Here is an 18,179-nt window from a genome sequence, read left to right on the forward strand (position 1 = left end):
CACACACACACACACACACACACACACACACACACACACACACACACTTCAAACAGAAACATGGTGTCTTGTCTCTCGGTGTGGGTTGACTGGTCTGTGCATTGGTATTCAGCGGTGTATCCCCTCTATTAGGTGGATCTTGCAGCACACCCACTCACAACATGCTCCCTGATGAATTATGCACGCGACAAAACACGTCCAGCGAGATAATCACAGAAGCTAGTCTGACAAAATACTAAATACACCCCCCCCCCCCAAACAATTAATAGATAATTAAACTTTGAGCAGATTGTTCCAAATGATTCCAGAAAAGATACAATCAAAGCAACAATTGCTTATTTTTATATTTTTTGTGGGCTTTAGAGTTAAATATGTGGGAAGACATAAAATGCTTTAAGCAAATGACAGTTATGGCATTTTATTTACCAAATGTTGGACTCTCGTGAATTACAGTACTCCCTTTTTGTCAAAATAAGAATCCTTTGTCATATTTCAGGCTGGAAAATTGATTTGCATTTGGGCCTAACCTTGAGATTCTGCCCCATTTGAAGAATTCAACTAGATTATTCGCACATCTGAGCTGCTAAATTGGACTCTGAGTGAGAGGAACACAGATCGGGTTATCTCTCACAGTGCAAGGCTACAGACATGGCCCAAGGGCAAAGCACAGCAGCGTTAATCAGATGGAGTGTGAGTTGCAGGCTGGAAGTTCTCCTACAGCGATAATAATCTGTTTCTGCAGGGATTTAAACAGAACGACTCGACCAAAGGTTTGAGGATGAGGAGGATCGATTTTAAAACATCCACAACTCTTTATTGTCCTTATTCCATCTGTTCAGTCTTGTTTAAAACACAAAACTCAATGTAGCAAGTCTCTTCAGTCTACTGATAAATTATACTTTGTGTTTTATTGTTGATAGATTTGTTGCCTTGACGAGGCAACGCTCTCACCAGTTGCATCAGCGCTATAAAAACAAATCAACTTACAGGAAAAACACACTTGAGCCATACGACGTGCATCGAAACATCCATTATTTTAGGTTTTATTTATTTTAAAGATAATCAATCTCAAACTAAGTCTAAAACTAATTTGTGGAAACTTACACCAAGTATTTGTCAAGTTGGAGGTAAAGTCATCATATTTGTTATTTAACTCAAGACTGTATCTTAGTATTTGACGGACTTCCTCTCTTTTGCAGCTTTTTTAGTTTTATGGTTATATAGAATCAGACAGAAACATATAGACTTGAGTTGCAAGCTTCAATTTCAAATTGAGTTAAAAAGTGACTTAACTAGCAGGTCTGTTTAAAAATAGCTTTCAATTTTTGACACCTGGGTCTCAAGGGGAGTGCATTCACTGCATGATCTCTATATTGATGGTAGATTTGCCTCTTTTGAATAGCTGGTGCAGAAATTTAATATTCACAAGTCACAATTTTTTACATATCTGCAGTTGAGACATTTTGTGAGCTCTAACTCTGAATGTTTTCCTTTGTACCCCACTAAGCTTTTTTGTGGCTAAGATTTTAAAGTGCAGGTCTGACACTAAAGGGACCCCCAGCAAAATGTATACACTGCTCAGTTCATAGCATGAGTCCAGCTTGGACTCCCTTAAACTGAAATGGGAAGCGGAATTGGAAGAACCCATATCAGACTCAATCTGGAGAAGGATCATAAAGAACATTCACTCATTTTCAATTTGCCTGAGACATGATGTAATCCAATTCAAGATAGTGCACAGGCTGCACTGGTCCAAAGACAAGCTGTCTAAGATCAAGGCCAATCTGGATCCAGCATGCATCTATTGCAGACAAGCTCCAGCTACACTCCTGCATACAGGTATGTTCTGGACCTGTCTCCAGCTGCAGACATTTTGGCAATCTATATTTGACACCTTCTCTGGAGTATGTGGCAAAACTTTGCACCCATCACCACTCATCTCACTGTTCGGGGTGGTCCGGGTGGATACGTCCTTCAGCAGGAGTGAGAAGGATGCGATTGCCTTTGGCTCTCTGTTGGCCAGGAAGCTAATTTTGTGCAACTGGAAGAACCCATACCCCACAACATACGTGCACTGGATAAGTGAAGTGATGTGCCATGTTCATTTAGAAAAAAATAAGACATACTCTGAAGGTTTTTGTTGTTGTCATTTTGTTATAATGTTCTGTGTTAAATGAAAAAAAAAAAAAAATCAATTAAAAAAAACGTTTAAAAACAAAGCTTTCAATTTGAGTCATAAAGTTTGTGAGTCAAGACAATCCTAAGTCCACACCTCTGTTGACTGTCCCGTTAACTTACATGCTAACACTGTAATGCGCTTGTTTTTGGTAGTTTCCGCTCCTTGTAGCTGTTGTTTTTTAACAGAATGTTTCCTTCGAATGTGAAAAAAAATGGATTACACAAACACAAATAAAACCGTTCTTCGATTTAACACAATAAAAAGCATTTGAACACAGATGTTTCAAACGTTCATCAGAGGTCTCTTAATCGACACAGTTTTTAGGTTAATTTATGATCACATGACTTTCATCCAGACAGAAGCATGTGTTTAATGAAAGAAAATATGATCATGTAGCTGTTGTGGATGTCACACTACGTAAAAATTAAGCAACTTTTTTTACAATTCATATTATAAACTAAACTGAGCGATGTTTGAAAGACTAATCTGACTCCCTGGTTCTCCCTCCTCTCCTGTGAAATGTCAGGGGTGGAGCTTGTTTGCCATCATTAGAGGAGCACCTTAAACCAGCCTCTCAGTCAGATGCCTGTCTTTACATTATTCATCCGTAGCCTGACCTGTGACAAACACACGCCCAGATGGGATTACTGACACACTCAACATTTAAACTGGCTTCTATCAAAGCTCCGCGCTCTCTTAAAACAAAAACCATTGCACCGATGGCCAGCCATGTGAGGGACTCCTGCACTGTAGAGGCCCCAGAGGGTCAGTTTTACAGGGCAGCTCTCAAGGTTGATGCATTAAAGTCCCATAAAATCCCTCCTGTCTTTGCTACAGCAAATATAAATCCCCCTTTAACTGTTTAAAAAAAAAAAAAAATGTTGAGTTTACTATTTAGTCAGTGAAGAGCACATGAAGAAATTATGACCATAACACCTTCTGGATTATTATTATTTTTTTAACAATTGAAGGTGACAAATATTTAATTCATGATCCAGTCTTATCCTAAAAATAATAATAATAGTAATACTTTGATTTCCCATAGCAGCAAAATTTAAATTCAGAGGTCACCAACAAAAGAAGCTTAGGTTACTTTATGTCAAAGCAAATAGCCTTAATTTTATTTAGCCACACTTGCAGTAACAATGCCCCCATCCGTTTGTGTTTTGAATTTTTGCTCTTCGTTTTAAAATATTTAAAAACAACTTTAACATTTTCTGGAAGTTTTGACGATGACTTTATTCACGAATACCAATTCAAAATGTTAAATATGGAAATAATGTTAAAAATGCTCAATAAATTAATGCTAAATAAAAATTAATAGACATAACTATTAAAGTGGTTTTAAATTATACGATCCCATTAAGCGTTTTGGTGTAAAAAAAAAGATGTTCTATAACATCTAAATTGATGATAAATATCTAATCAAACTCAATTTTTTTCTAAAAAATTAAAGCTTTGTACATGTCCGCATGTAGTTATTGGCAAGATAAAGTAAGCAAGGCCTACATGGGAGTGAAACTCTGGCTTTAAACTCTTTTCATACCTTACTGCCATTTAGGAGATATTACAGTATGAGAACATTTACAAACTTGCTCATGGGTTGCAGGGGAGTACTCTGATTGGTTAAGGCATGAGTATTATTAACCCATTAGAGCAGAGCTGCAGCATATTCCTGTATCAAATTATGCACACTTTATGAATCTTTTATTACATCCTGCATGGGCCACCTTGCACCCTGGAAACAGCCCAGTTGACAATTACTGACACCAGTCCATTAGACGGCGTCCATCTTTTTTGCCTAAATCTACCAATTTCTAAAAATTGATGTTATTCTCCCAATAAACGTCATCCTCTTGATGATGTTTATTGTAGCACATTAACTCAAAAGCTCTGATGTGTCTAAATACAGCCTCACATGGCTGTACTGTCGTATTTTCTCTTCCAAATATTTCTCCAATTAATGTGACGAAGGCTCCTTAATTAAATGTCAAACTCTGAAAGGTGTCACTTTGTACAAACTCACACCATGCCTTTTTGTTTAACTGCTCTATAATAGGATGCTGCATGAGAAGACCGCATGCGAGCGTGCGCCACGTTCCAAATCTGCCCAAATTTTAAAAGACGATCAAGCATTTCAATAGGTGTTGGTAACGTTTTAATTAAGAGCCGAAGTTTCAGACTCCCAAACTACATCAGCACTAATCCAGTTGGGATGCAGCTGTGATGGATGATGCTCAGGATCACAGAGCGCAGCCTCACAAGAGAGAGAAAAACTTTAACTGATGTTGTGACGCTGCTATTGCTTTAGTTAGTCAGACACCAACGTGCAAGTCAAGTCCAAAGTGAACACACCAGTCAAAGTGATTAAAACTTCTTCCAGCTCAGCTTGCAAGAACCGATGGTTTGCTCTTGGCAAAACCTCAACTCGTGGACTGAATCCAGACGGAGTCCCGAGGACGAAGCGCCTCTAATTTCTCTGCTGAGAAGGCCACTTCTCTCCCACACCTTCAGGAGGACGGCCCATTGAGATTTACAACTTGAGAACGTCTCCAACACTGCATAGTGTGAACACAAACTCTGAGTGTCCGTGTTCTCTTGAAGCTAATCTTAACCTGTGAGACTTGATTTTCATAACTATTTGTCTAAAAATTGCAACTGTTTTTCACCCACCATGAGATAAAACCAGACAAACAGCATCCATCTGGGCTGTCTTATTCGTTTAGCGACTGGTGAAGAGACTGAGTGCCGTTAGCAAAGTCAGAGTGCAGCTCAGTCACGGCTGCATCGACAGCGCAAGAAAGAGCAGGCTGTAAAGCCCCACAGGAGCAAGAAAATGTTAACAATTACTAGAAAGGGTTAAAAAGCTTCCTCTGTCTGCAAACAGCTTAGACTGAACTCAGAGTCCTCGTTTCCTCAAAGTTTTAAAAGTTTGATCCTTTTTACACTGAGAAAACTCCTCGGATGAGAAGCGAAACATCTTCGGTTACAAATAAAGTCCAGTTGTTTTTGTATTGAACGTTTTTGAATTGATCATGTCCTGGATGACTGAGAATCTTCACAAGCATGACCCTACCTTTTAAATAAATGAAATATTTATAGTTTGAGTTGTGAGCATGCAACATTTTTGTGAACAATAAAGACAAAATGAATGGGCTTCAGCGCACATTTGACTTTCTGTAAGCTAAAAATCAACTACAGAAATTGTATTTCCTGTGAAAATGCAATGTGAATGCTTAATGCACAAGAACTTTCTGAAAAACTGATGAAATAAGCTAAAAAAAAAAAAAAAGTCTGAAATCGAGCTGAAATGGAAACACAAGCTAAATTAGCAGAAAAAAAGAAAGACACATTTACTGAATTAGGTGTAAATAAAAATGAATAAGCACAAAAATAAGGAATTTGCTAAAAAAAAAAAAAAAAGAAGAAGAAGCTGAAATTAGCAAAAAATTGCTGAAGAGTTGCTGAAACAGCAGGAAAAAAAAGCCTAAACAACCAGAAGGAAGTGGAAAGAGCTGAACTGAGTTAAAAACTGTGGAATTAGCTGAAAAAGCTAAAATTTGCATTAAAAACAGCTAAAAAGAAGCTGAAAGAACAGAAATAGCTGAAACTAGCTAAACTAAGCTGAAAGGAGTATAAAAAACTGAAATTAGCAGAAAGAAGTTAATTAAGCTGAAATTACCATGAAAACATGAATTTATCTGAAAACAGCCAAAATAACTAAAACTGCTAAAAAGGTAGCTGAAAACATAGAACAAGCTTCAATTAGCAGAAGAAAGCAGAAAGAACATATTTGCCAAATTAGACTAAAATAAACAGAAATAAACACAATAGTAAGTAAATTAGATATAAAAAAAGAAGCTGAAATTAGCAACAAAAAAAAAAGCTGGAAAGTAGCTGAAAAGGCAAAAAAAAAAAGCCTAAACAACAAGAAGGAAGTGGAAAGAGCTGAATTGAGCTAAAAAAAAAAAAAAGTGGAATTAGCTGAAAAAGCTAAAATTTGCATAAAACAGCTAAATAGTAGCTGAAAGAACAGAAATAGCTGAAACTAGAATAACTAAGCTGAAAGGAATATAGCAAACTGAAATTAGCAGAAAGAAGTTATTTAAGTTGAAAGTAGCAGAAATTAACATGAAAACATGAATTTATCTGAAAACAGCCAAAAATAGCTAAAATGCTAAAAAGGTAGCTGTAACGATAGAACAAGCTTAAATTAGCAGAAGAAAGCAGAAAGAACACATTTGCCAAATTAGACTAAAATAAACAGAAATAAGCACAATAGTAAGTAAATTAGATTTAAAAAAGCTGAAATTAGCAACAACAAAAAAATACAACAAAAAAAATAAACAGTAGCTGAAAAGGCAGAAAAAAGCCTAAACAACCAGAAGGAAGTGGAAAGTGCTGAACTAAGCTCAAAAACAGCTGGAATTAGCTGAAAAAATAAATTTGCACAAGGAAGTTGAACCAGAACAAAATGTGAAAGGAACAGTAAAAGGTTGTAAACAGATCTAAAGATATGAAGGATGTAAAATGAGTTCAATTAATTTTATATGAGAAAAAAAAAATGACAGAAAAAGCCAAATATTTCAAAAAGCTAAAGTTGAACCAATACCAAAAGTCATAGCAGGATTGTCCTGAAAGAGGTGAACATTTTGATTTATGATTTGTTGAAATAACGTAAAAATTTTGAAACAAGAAAAGATGCCAAAAAACATATGGAAGAAAAATGGATCACAATAGAGTGAATGCTTGTTAAACATTCACACAATAACAAGAATCAAAACAGGGCCAGAATTCACACGCATCACACATTATTTGAGATTTGAGGCATCTAAATAATAAGATGTCACCTGCTGACTTGTGAATTGACCGTTTCAGCTAATGATGATCAAAATGTTTAATTTTAAATGCATCGTTTTTGTTTTAATGAAATAAAATGAATGCAGTTGGACTAATTGCAGAGCAGAAAACGTGTCAAACTGAATGAACCAATTAAAAACACAGAAAAGCACGTCCTGTCAGAGCAAACGTGAAGTTTGCATGACTCTCCTCTTCGTTTCTTTTAGAGAAAAATAATAATTTACAATCCACCTAAAGTACTGTGCAAAAGTTCCAAGTCTTTATAATTTGCTACCATGGAGACAAGAGTTTCTAGTCATTTTTAAAAGTCCCCTCCTGCTGCCCTTAGGTCAAAATGACCCACAAGGATTGAGTCTTAAACCGGAGGCCTTTGGGTCATTTTGACCATAGAGCAGCAGGAGGGTTAATATTTCTGTGTATCATCTCTGAGTGCACACTCAGAGAGGCCTCCTGCTGACGAGGCTCAGCGTGACTGACACCCAGAAGAAGGAGAGTGGGCACGGTGTCGGACCTCATCTCACTCTGTGGCAACGAGACGGCAGGAGAGAGCGCTGCACACGCAGACACACACCCGTGAGTCATCATCCGAGCTGAGCACGACAGGCCCGAACACAGCAAGCTCTCCGCTCAGGAGACGGTCCGTTTGCAGCAGCAAGTTTGGGCCCATCGTTACGTCAGGGATTCTTTTACGTGACAGGAAGTGGATGAGCTCATGTGTAAACACAAACAAACAGAAGGAGACAAGGACACGTCCTGCCAGGCGGAGACCAATCAGACTGCCATTAAAAAGTCATCAGGGTAATGACTGACGCCGTGTCCTCTGGGTGCTCACCAGACCAGCTCGTGCTACCGACTGGTGCTGATGGGATCCCTGAGAACAGAGCTGAAAGTAGTCTGGAACTCGCCCGCACGCAGTTTACATCAGATTTCTCTGTGATTTACAGACTAAAACAAAGCAGCAACTAAATAAAGCTGCAAACGTCAATAAAATATTTAAAAATAGGCACAAACCAAATGCAAGGAGGGACAAATTTTTTTTTAAAAAAGGACCATAATGATGATAAAGAAGTACAAAACAGAGTGAAGGAGGCAAAACAACACAACACAAAACCACAAAGGAACAAAACTTCCTGGAAACAAACAACTACCGTATTTTTTGGACTATAAGGCGCATTAAGCGAAACTAAACAGTCAGATAAGTCCAACTTTGTTCAACTCATTCACAGTAACTCTCAACATTTTCAGTTGTACCACATAAATACAAAGCAATACATATTTTTGAGCACCGTGTACCACATTAAACCGGTTCAAGGTCAGTAAGCACAACCAGAATTAATACATAAGGTGCACCAGATTATAAGGCTTATTTATGAGAAAATTAAAGAATTTTAAGTGCGCCTTATAGTCTGAAAATTATGGTAGATTAAATGACAAGACAAAACAAAAATATAACTATAAAAGCTAATATGGCAAAGAGGTCCTGATGTAAACTCAATCATCCAGGTAAATAAATCACAAAAAAGTTAAACCAGGTCATCTGGACAGAAAAGGTGCCATTTATATAGTTTGTGGCAGGCCTCAGACTGATGAAGTCCTTTGGATGAAAGACGAAACGTTTCAACTAAGAATCAGTCCAGATGACCAGATTTAACTTTTCTTTTTTTGTGATAATATGGCAAAACTTGTTTTTTTTATTTTTATAAAACCAGACAAAATGAATAAACAATACAAATCACAACAAAACACAAAATCAGAAATGGGCTGCAATTTTTTTTTTTTTTTCTAAAAATGAACCCAAAGAACAACAAAGCAATCACACAAAAAACATATTTACTAAAACAAACACATAAATATACACAAACACATGTCTCCTGCAGAACTACAAAGTAAAAACTCAAATTTTATGTATTTTGCTTCTGATAAAATCCAGTTAAAATCAACTAACTCAAGTTTAAAAATGGCCTAAAATCCTAAAAAAAATTAAAGAAAGTTTCAGAAAAAGAGTAAATTCAGACAAACTTAAAAGTCAAATCATGAATTCCACTCTGGCTAACTATTTTATTCCCTTCAACCCATTAAAACATTTAACTTTTCAAACCACCTCATCCACTGCTGGCTGCAGTTAACAAAGACAAGACGATCAGCTCTAATCCCACACATCCAATCTGCCCTGCTTTTCCTAATCTGGCTGTTTAGTCTCGGTGGAGCTCCAGCAGCTTCTGCCGTTGGATTTAGGCACATTTCCATCTTTATGTTAATTGCGACCACAGGTGACGAGCCAATCTATGAGCGAGACGCGTTCACCCGAGCATGAAATTGAGGAGCGCAAACAAAAATAGGTACAGGAGCACAGCATGAGCATCATGTGGGCATCAAAGCTTTCAGCAGTTTGGCTTTACACAGACGGGATGCTGTTGTCTGGAGAAACGAAGCACGGTAGGTGTGTGTGAGAGGAGATGCTGAAAGAAGACAGCTGAGATGATGAGCGGCTGGATTATGGAAAGGAGCAGCCGGAGACGGCGAAGGGACGGAGCGAGGACAGAGTGTCCCTCACCCAAGCTCTGCCAGGAAGTTTGCACCGGGGCCAATGAGCTGCGAGAGGAAGTGCTGAGTCAGGAAGAGGGGGCCCCGTGCTGCTGGCACCTCTTACACACACAGTGCACTTCACACACCCGCGCCCTGCTGGAGTCCTAACGCCGCTCCCAAGCCAACATCCGACATCCACGCCCACATTGCAGCCTGGATGCACAATCACGTCGCCATTTTAATGAAACTTATAAAATAATGTCATTTCCTGTGTGCTGTGAATAACTCTCAGCTACTACCACCTTATGTTTTATCTCAATATCAATAGATGGTTGAGTTATAGCCAAGATGGCAGCCACGTTGACTCAAGCTAAGAGGTCAGATGATTCCTCGGTGCAGCAGAGCGCAGCTGCAGACAGGCACAAAAACTATTATATACTGTCATATTTTTATTATCCCCTTTGTACGATGACACAGAGAGAGAAGAGGATGAAGAACTGTGTGTGTGTGTCCTTGTTTATGCTACTTTGTGAGGCCCATTTTTCCAACTTATACTGCATTGTGAGGACCAACTGCTCCTTATGGGGCCCAAAGCCCGGGCCCCATAAGAAGAAGTCCCGTTGGTGGGTTAGGGGCTAGGTTTAGGACTAAGGTGTGAACTGAGGATGTGTTAGGTTTAGGGTTAGGTATGTACTGGTAATGGTTAGGTTAAGGATAAAGGTCATGGTTAGGCTATAGAAATGAATGAAAAATGAATGGAAGTCAATGCAAAGGCCCCATAAAGATAGCAAAACAAACCTGTGTGTGTGTGTGTGTGTGTGTGCGTGTGTGTTAGCTGATTTTAATGAGAAGGTCAGAGAGGACAAAGGGAAGAAATGAGAGGAGCTGTAAAGTATAAGAAAGGCAAAATAAAAAATATGCATTTAAACACAAACATAAGGTTTAGGATGGAGGGAAAAAAGATCCATTTATTTAGTTTTGTTTAAATATAAAACTCAAGTCAACTTCAGCCAAACATAAAATAAAATTTGGCATCAATGTAAGGCTTTACGAAACATTTGTATAAACCTTTAAGAGATTTGAGTTAGTTGTAATCCCACAGATTTAACTCTATTTCTCCATTGTAGAAAGAGCTATCTACAACAGGTAAGATATTAATTGCTCATTCCTTTTCCACAAAGCCCTACTTTAAAAGTAGAAATATCCCTTTGAGGCATCTTGACCTGTTAATGAGAAACAAATTCATATATAGAGTTGCATTTGTTTTAGAAAGTCAAACGTCAGGAATAATCTATCATTTGTTATTTAGCAGCTCTGTTAGATCCTGGTCAGGGTTTTGTTGCGTTTCTTGACTTGTTGATGCCAAAACGTCCGATTTGGTCAGTTTTTTTTAATTTTCAGAAAGTTGCGTTAAAAGTTCAAAACTTCATTTTTGTCTATTACATTAAAAACAAATAAATGTGCAAACAAATAAGCAACTGTTCCATATTACCTTTAAAAAAGACACAGGCATTCTGCATTATTATTATTATTATTGCTTTGCATTAACAACAAATTATTTAAGTAAAATAAAACATAAAATTAGCACAAAAAAAAACAACTTTCTGGATGGACTGAATCAAATCCAAACTATTGTTGTGGCTTAAATAAACTTATACCGTATTTTCCGGTGCATTAATCAAAACAAAACAGTCAGATAAGTCAAACTTTATTCTATTCATTCACAATAACCACATAAAATCAGTTCGAGGTCAGTTAACACAACCAGAACTAGAGAAATAGCATTTCCTGCGAAAATGCACGTGTGAATGCCTTTTGCTCAATAATTATCTTAAAACAGCTGAATAGTAGCTAAAGAACCATATAAAAAAACTTAAATTAGCAGAAGTAAGCAGAAAGAACAAGTTTGCCCAATTAGGCTGAAAGAAGAAAATTGAGCGCAAAAAGTTGAAAAAAGCTGAAATTGGACAAAAACAGCTAAATAGTAGCTAAACCAAGCAGAAAGAAGCTAAAGTTACTAGAACAAAGTGGGTAGAGCATGATTTTGCTGAATTAGGCTGAAAAAAGTTGGATTGACTTTTTAAAAATGTGGAATTAGCTGAAAAACCTGAAATTAGCAGAAATAAGCACAAAAGAGCATAATCTAAAATATCTGAAACAATCTGAAATTTCAAAAATCTGAAATAATCAGAAATAAGCACAGTAAAGCTGAATATATCTAAAAAAGGCTGAATGTGTACAAAACAGCTGAATAGTAGCTAAAACAAGCAGAACGAAGCTTAAATGACCAGAAGGAAGTGGGTAGAGCATGATTTTGCTGAATTAGGCTGAAAAAAGTTGGATTGATTTTTTTAAAATGTGGAATTAGCTGAAAAAGCTGAAATTAGCATAAAACAGCTAAACAGTAGCTGAAATAGCAGAAATATCTGAATCTTCCAAAAATTAACTGAAAGGAGCATAACAAGCTGAAATTAGCAGAAATAATTTAGAAGAAGTACAAAAATGTTGAAGTAAGCTGAATAAAGCTGAAAAGAGCACAAAACAGCTGAAAAAACTGCTGAAATTAGCTGAACTAGCTGAATTTGTTGATTTTCAATCAACATCTTTTAGGGATTGTTATCATCTACCAATATGACAAGTTTCATCTGAATAGCTATAAAAATGGCAGAGTTATCCTAGTTTATCTATAAAACAGCTGAATAGTAGCTAAAGAAATGCAGAAAGAAGCTTAAATTTCCAAAAGGAAGTGGAGGAAGCTTAAGTGTGCCGACTAAGGATGAAACAGGCAAAAATTAGCACAATAAAGTTGAAATTATTTGCGAAAAGATGGAATTAGCTATAAACCGCTAAAAAGTAGCTAAAACAAGCAGAAAGAAGCTTCAATTACTAGTAGGATGTCGGAGGAACATGTTTTTGCTGAATTAGGCTGACAAAAGTTTAAATGATTGCAAAAAAAAAAAAAAGTGGAATTAGCTGATAAAGATGAAATTAGCATGAAAACAGCTAAATGCTAGCTGAAATAGCAGAAATAGCTAAAACATTCAGAAATAAGCTTAAAGGAGCAGAACAAGCATAAATTAGCATCAATAAGTTTAAAGAAGCACAAAAATGTTGATTTTAGCAGAATGAAGCTGACAGGACCACAAAACAGCTGAAAAAAAAACAGCTGAAATTAGCTAAACTAGCTGAATTTTGTTTAAAATTTTGTGCAAGGAAGCTGAAAGAACCTTAACCAGGTCTAAATGTGAAAGTGGTAGTACCAGGTTCTAAATAAATCAAAAGTTATGAAGGATGTAAAATGAGCTCCATTCATTTTCAATGAGAGCAAATGTGCCAGAAAAGGCTAAATATTTCAAAAAGCTAAAGTTGCACCAATACCAAAAGTGATAGCAGACATGTCCTGAAACAGCTGAATGTTTTGATGTACGACTTGTTGAAATAGCACAAAAACTGTGGGAGTAGTTAGATGCTGAAAAATGTAGGAAAGAAAAAGTGAATCACTGTAGTGTGAATGCCTACAGTGATATGTATTCACACAAGTAATACACAAGGCTCACTGTTGATTCAGGAGAAAACTAAAGGATTTTCAGTGCGACTTATAGTCCAAAGAAATACGGTAATAAACTGAAATGTTTGCCAAATAAAAATGGCAAAATCATCAAAATATGCTAGATCTAACTCTTTGTGCAGCAACAATAAGAAAAGTGAGTTTTCCTCAAGCAGAATTGATTCAGAGCATAAAAAATAAAACGAGCTGAACTTCCCTCCTGCTGCCCTGGGGTCAAAATGACCCACGAGGCCTCTGCTGAGGCTTCGTGGGTTGATTTGACCCCAGGGCAGCAGGAGGGTTAACGCAACCTTGTGTCATTAGATGCAGCAGGAACAAAGGCGAGCCGGGTCAGTTCGACCCTGCTCTGCACGTCCACTTCATCTCAGGGGCATAAATTAGCAGCACCTCCAGCCTGCTCCGAGACCTGGAGACCTCCGTTAGCTGCAGAGGCTCAGCAGCAGCTGCAGGTTTTCTCACAGACCCAGGGCGAGTTTACAGTTCTGAAACAGACACAGCAGAACCTCAAAACGAAGAGTTTGGTCCTGAACGAAGCGTTAATGAAGAACGACCCGCAGAACCCTGCCAGGATCGACACGAGGCGTTCAGGTTCTGCTCCGAGCTGTTCAGAGGGTCATTAAAACACGCCGATCGTTTAACTTCTCAGCTAATCTATTCTCATGTTGGGTACTTTGATTTCCTTTTTTGATGAAATTTTATGTCTATTTTAGTCAATATTATACATCGCTGTAGTAAAGTGTTATTAGCTTTTTTTTATTATTTAATAAAACATAAACATTTTTATGCGCGTTATGAATCAATTTCCCTCCTCAAACGTGACTTTTTGGTAATTTTATCTATTTTTCACTGTTTGTTGTTTTTGATTTGTTTATGCGTCTCTTTAAAGCCACTTTGTTGTTGTTATTCGATTGTTATCGTTGCCAATTGTGAATGCTGAGTCAGCATTTTATGTTTACAATTTCTTCAAGGTTCTGTATTGTCATTCGCATCACATGTGGTACATGAGGTGGAACGAAAAGGTCCCAGTTACACCCAAAATGTAGCAAAAATATAAAGTATAAAAATAAACAGTACACAAGGATCTAAGATATACGCTAAACAATACGCTAAAAGATATTAGATATAAGCTAAACACTAATAATGTAAAGTAATACGGTATATAAACAGCAGCCCGAAGTCCATTCTTCTTAATATTTTAAGCCTAATTACATCAGCATACCTTCAGCTATTTTAGCAATTTATGTATCAAAACATTCGGCTCCTTCAAGGTGTTACAGCTATGAATTTATTTATTTATTTATTTATTTTGGTAAGTTTTCTGTTTTTTTACATTTATCTTTATTTATCCTCACTGAAAAGAAACAGGTAAAAGATAACGAACGGATGGATGGATGGATGGATGGATGGATGGATGGATGGATGGATGGATGGATGGAAATTTCTTAAAGTCCTTGAAAAAGTTTGTGCTCCTATTTAAGTATATTGCAATTAGTTTTTTGTTTTGTTTTTAGCTATTGTTCAGCTAATGTTAGCTACTAAAATTAGCAGTTATTTAGCTAATTTAGCTACTGGTTTGCTAATGTGGGCTTTTAGCTTTCGTTTTGACCATGTTTACTTTAATAACTCAGATTCAGCTTGTTTAACAACTTTCAGCTGTTGTTCTAATATTCACACAGAAAATGTATTTTTTTTTTCTTTTGCGTCATTTTGTGGTTTTTACAAATGTATTTTGGCTCAGTCTCTCTGAGTTTATGGATGTTTGTTTCACATCTAATTTATGCGTCAAGCAATTGTTTTTGATCAATTTGCATTTTCCCAATAAGATCTGAATCCATTTTGTTCTCATTTGCCATTTAATAAATTAAGAAAACATGTGATTGCTATATATTTACTAAATATTGCAGTGACTGAATCAGTTACATTAAACCAACATTTTCATCACTCGTCTCTTCAATAAGTTTTATTAACACTTAATGGCACTTTGATTTAGTTCGGATATTTGTGATATTCATATTGTTTCATGGCAACAACACATCTCAAAAAAGGTGAGAGAGGGAACAAAAAAAAAAGACTAAAAGTTCATGAAAAACAGCCGGAGGAGCATTTCGCAACAAATGAAGTTAACGAGCAACAAGTCAGCGAGAGGGCTGGGTATAAAAAGAGCATTTTTGAGACGCTGAATCTTTTAGAAGTAAAGATGGGCAGAGGTTCAACACCTTCAGAAGAATATTACTCAGTGGAATACTGGGAGCACGTTGATTATCTGATCATCTACAACTTATATCATCCAATGATTTAAAGATCTGGAGGGATCTGTGCATAAAGAATGAGGCTGAATGTCATTGTTACATGGTCTACAGGCCCCCAGGGGCCACGGCATTAAAACCAGGTCTGGTTCTGTTCTGGGCTTCACTACATGGGCTCAGGAACACTTCCACAAATTATTGTCTGGATTTGTTAGGAACAGATACACAATGGCAGGTCAAGAATCACATGTTAAGATAGAAATAGTATCAAATGAAAACTATTCAGTTTTAACTATTTATTTAAGGAAATTAGATCAAGTTGTCCTCTAGTATTCTAAGCTTATAGCAGCATAACAAGCCAAACCTAACTATAGGATTTATCAAAAAGGAAAGTCTTAGGCCCAGTCTTAAAACTGGACAATGTGTCAGTCTCACGGACAGAAACTGGAAGTTTGTTCCACAAGAGAGGAGCCTGACAACTGAAAGATCTTCCTCTCATTCTGCTTTTGGAAACCCTAGGAACCGCGAGTAAGCCTGCAGTCTGAGAGCAAAGTGCTCTGTTAGGAAAATATTGAACAATAAGATATCAAATATAAAATGGAGCTAGGTTGTTGAGAGCTTTGTAGGTTAGAAAGATTTTGAATTCACTTCTGGACTTGACAGGGAACCAATGGAGAGAAGCGAAAACTGGATGATCTCTCCCACTAACTCCAGTTAAGACTGGCAGCAGCATTTTGGATCAACTGGAGGCTTTTGAAAGATGTATTTGGACACCCACAAACCATTGCAATAGTCCAGTCTAGACGTGACAAATGCATGAGAAGAAAAGACGCCTGGATAAACACCACCCAGGAACGCCACGTTCTTCTTTGAGCTTAATCCCGTTTAAAATGGACTGTCATAACGTGGAAAACTGCTCCGTGGTCAGATTAATACAATTTGAAATTATGTTGGAAATCACGAACGCCACATCCTCTGTACTAAACAGGAGAAGGCCCATCTATCCTGTTATCAGCACATGGCTCAAAAGCCTGCGTCTCTGATGGTATGGGGTTGCATTAGTGCATATGGCATGGGCAGCTTACACATCAAGGCACCATCAACGCGGAACAGTATGAACAAGTTTTACAACTCCCACCCAAGCGTCTTTCCCAGAGAAGGCCTTGCGTAATTCAGCAAGACGACGATCCAAAACACGGGACAACATTCCCAGAAAACATTTGATGTATTTACTACGATCCATCAGGACGGTCTTTGTGCTCCGTTTGTATTTATTTCACACAGTGCACCAACTTTTCCAGAACAGAAAAAAAAACCCCACCTGAGACTGCTCCCACTTTTGGTGCCAACTATTTCCAGTAGTTATCTGAAGCATGTAAACCCCCAAATAGAAGACGATTAAAACAAAGTCACAAACTCTGCACCTCGCTCATGCACTTCCAGCTAAACAAGAAAAAGAGGGAAGCGTCCCAGCAGGAGCCACCCAGCCAGCACCAGCTCTAACCGACTGACCTGACCCAGATATTAACCCAAGCCTCCAGATGTGGGATTATTGCTCCACCACTGCATCCTGCTCCAGGCACTCTGACATGACAGTGCAGGACCAAAAAAACAAAAAACAAAGAAAGAAACTCTTGACATTATTGTTGCTTTCTTTCCAAAAAATAAAAATAAAAAAGTCCACAAATCTCTAGAAGTTCCTGCAAGCATCTAAAGTTGCGCGGCATTGCTGATACTTTTGACCAGCACGTGCACCCCATTAGGAGCTCCAGTCACGACCCCAGGCGTCCCGAGCTCAAAGAATTTAACTCCTTCTGCACCAGCAGCTCCTTTCAGGGAACTTGTGGAGGACAAGTTGGGAAAACTTGACACAGGAAGTGCTGCTGATGACGAGGAGGCGCAAGTTTGATGAGCCTGCTGAGGCGCTCAAGGATGCACATAAAGAAAAGAGACAGACCCCCCCCCCCCCAAATAAAAAATAAAAAAATAAAAACGCAGCTCTGCCCTGCAGCCTACCATTTTGATCCAGCGTTTCGAGGCTCAGGAGTCCCAGAATAACTCCTTCCTCTCCAGTTCGCCCCTCGCCATGAACAGGACGGCGGGGTCGTCACATTCTGCAGCCTCCCCCTGTCTCCCCCCTTCAGTGGAGCCGGAGCGTTGAGACGGACAAAAATGCAGAGGCTGCTTCTGCAGGAGGAACTGGTGATTGGAGCTCAGGGATCAGATGGGCTTTTTGTCAGACGCTTTTAAAGAGACACGGCTCTGCTCAAAAACGGCAACACACACACACAAACAACAACAACAACAAGAAAAGAAACAAACGTGGAGTGGTTTGTATTATTGTTTGTTTTTAATGTTTGTGTTTGGGAGTGCGGACAGATGGCGCAGAGTCCGCGACGCGCTTCCGCCTGTGCGCTCCCCTGAAACCGCGTGACGTCACAGGCGGCACGTGCGGAGGTCATGGAGTTCACCCTGCAACACACATACTACAAGGACTTCTCGTGCGCGACAGAAATCATCTTTTACCGCAAGTTAGCGCCTTTTTTTTTTTAGCACTTTGATCTCAAATAATAATTTTTCTTTTAAAGATCACAATATTTCCAGAAAAGCAAGAGAGAATGCAAAATTATTTATCAGAAAAGGAAAAAAAAATAAATTCTAAAAAATAAAAAAGTATTATATATACTGTGTGTATATGGTGTTTGTAAAAGTAAAATTAAAAAAAACATTTACTTTGACAGCACAATAGCTCAGTGGTTAGCATTGTTGCCTCACAGCAAGAAGGTCCTGGGTTCAATCC

The sequence above is a fragment of the Nematolebias whitei genome, chromosome 20 (assembly GCF_014905685.2).
Source record: "Nematolebias whitei isolate Nwh7 chromosome 20, NemWhi1, whole genome shotgun sequence".
Lineage (NCBI taxonomy): Eukaryota > Metazoa > Chordata > Actinopteri > Cyprinodontiformes > Rivulidae > Nematolebias > Nematolebias whitei.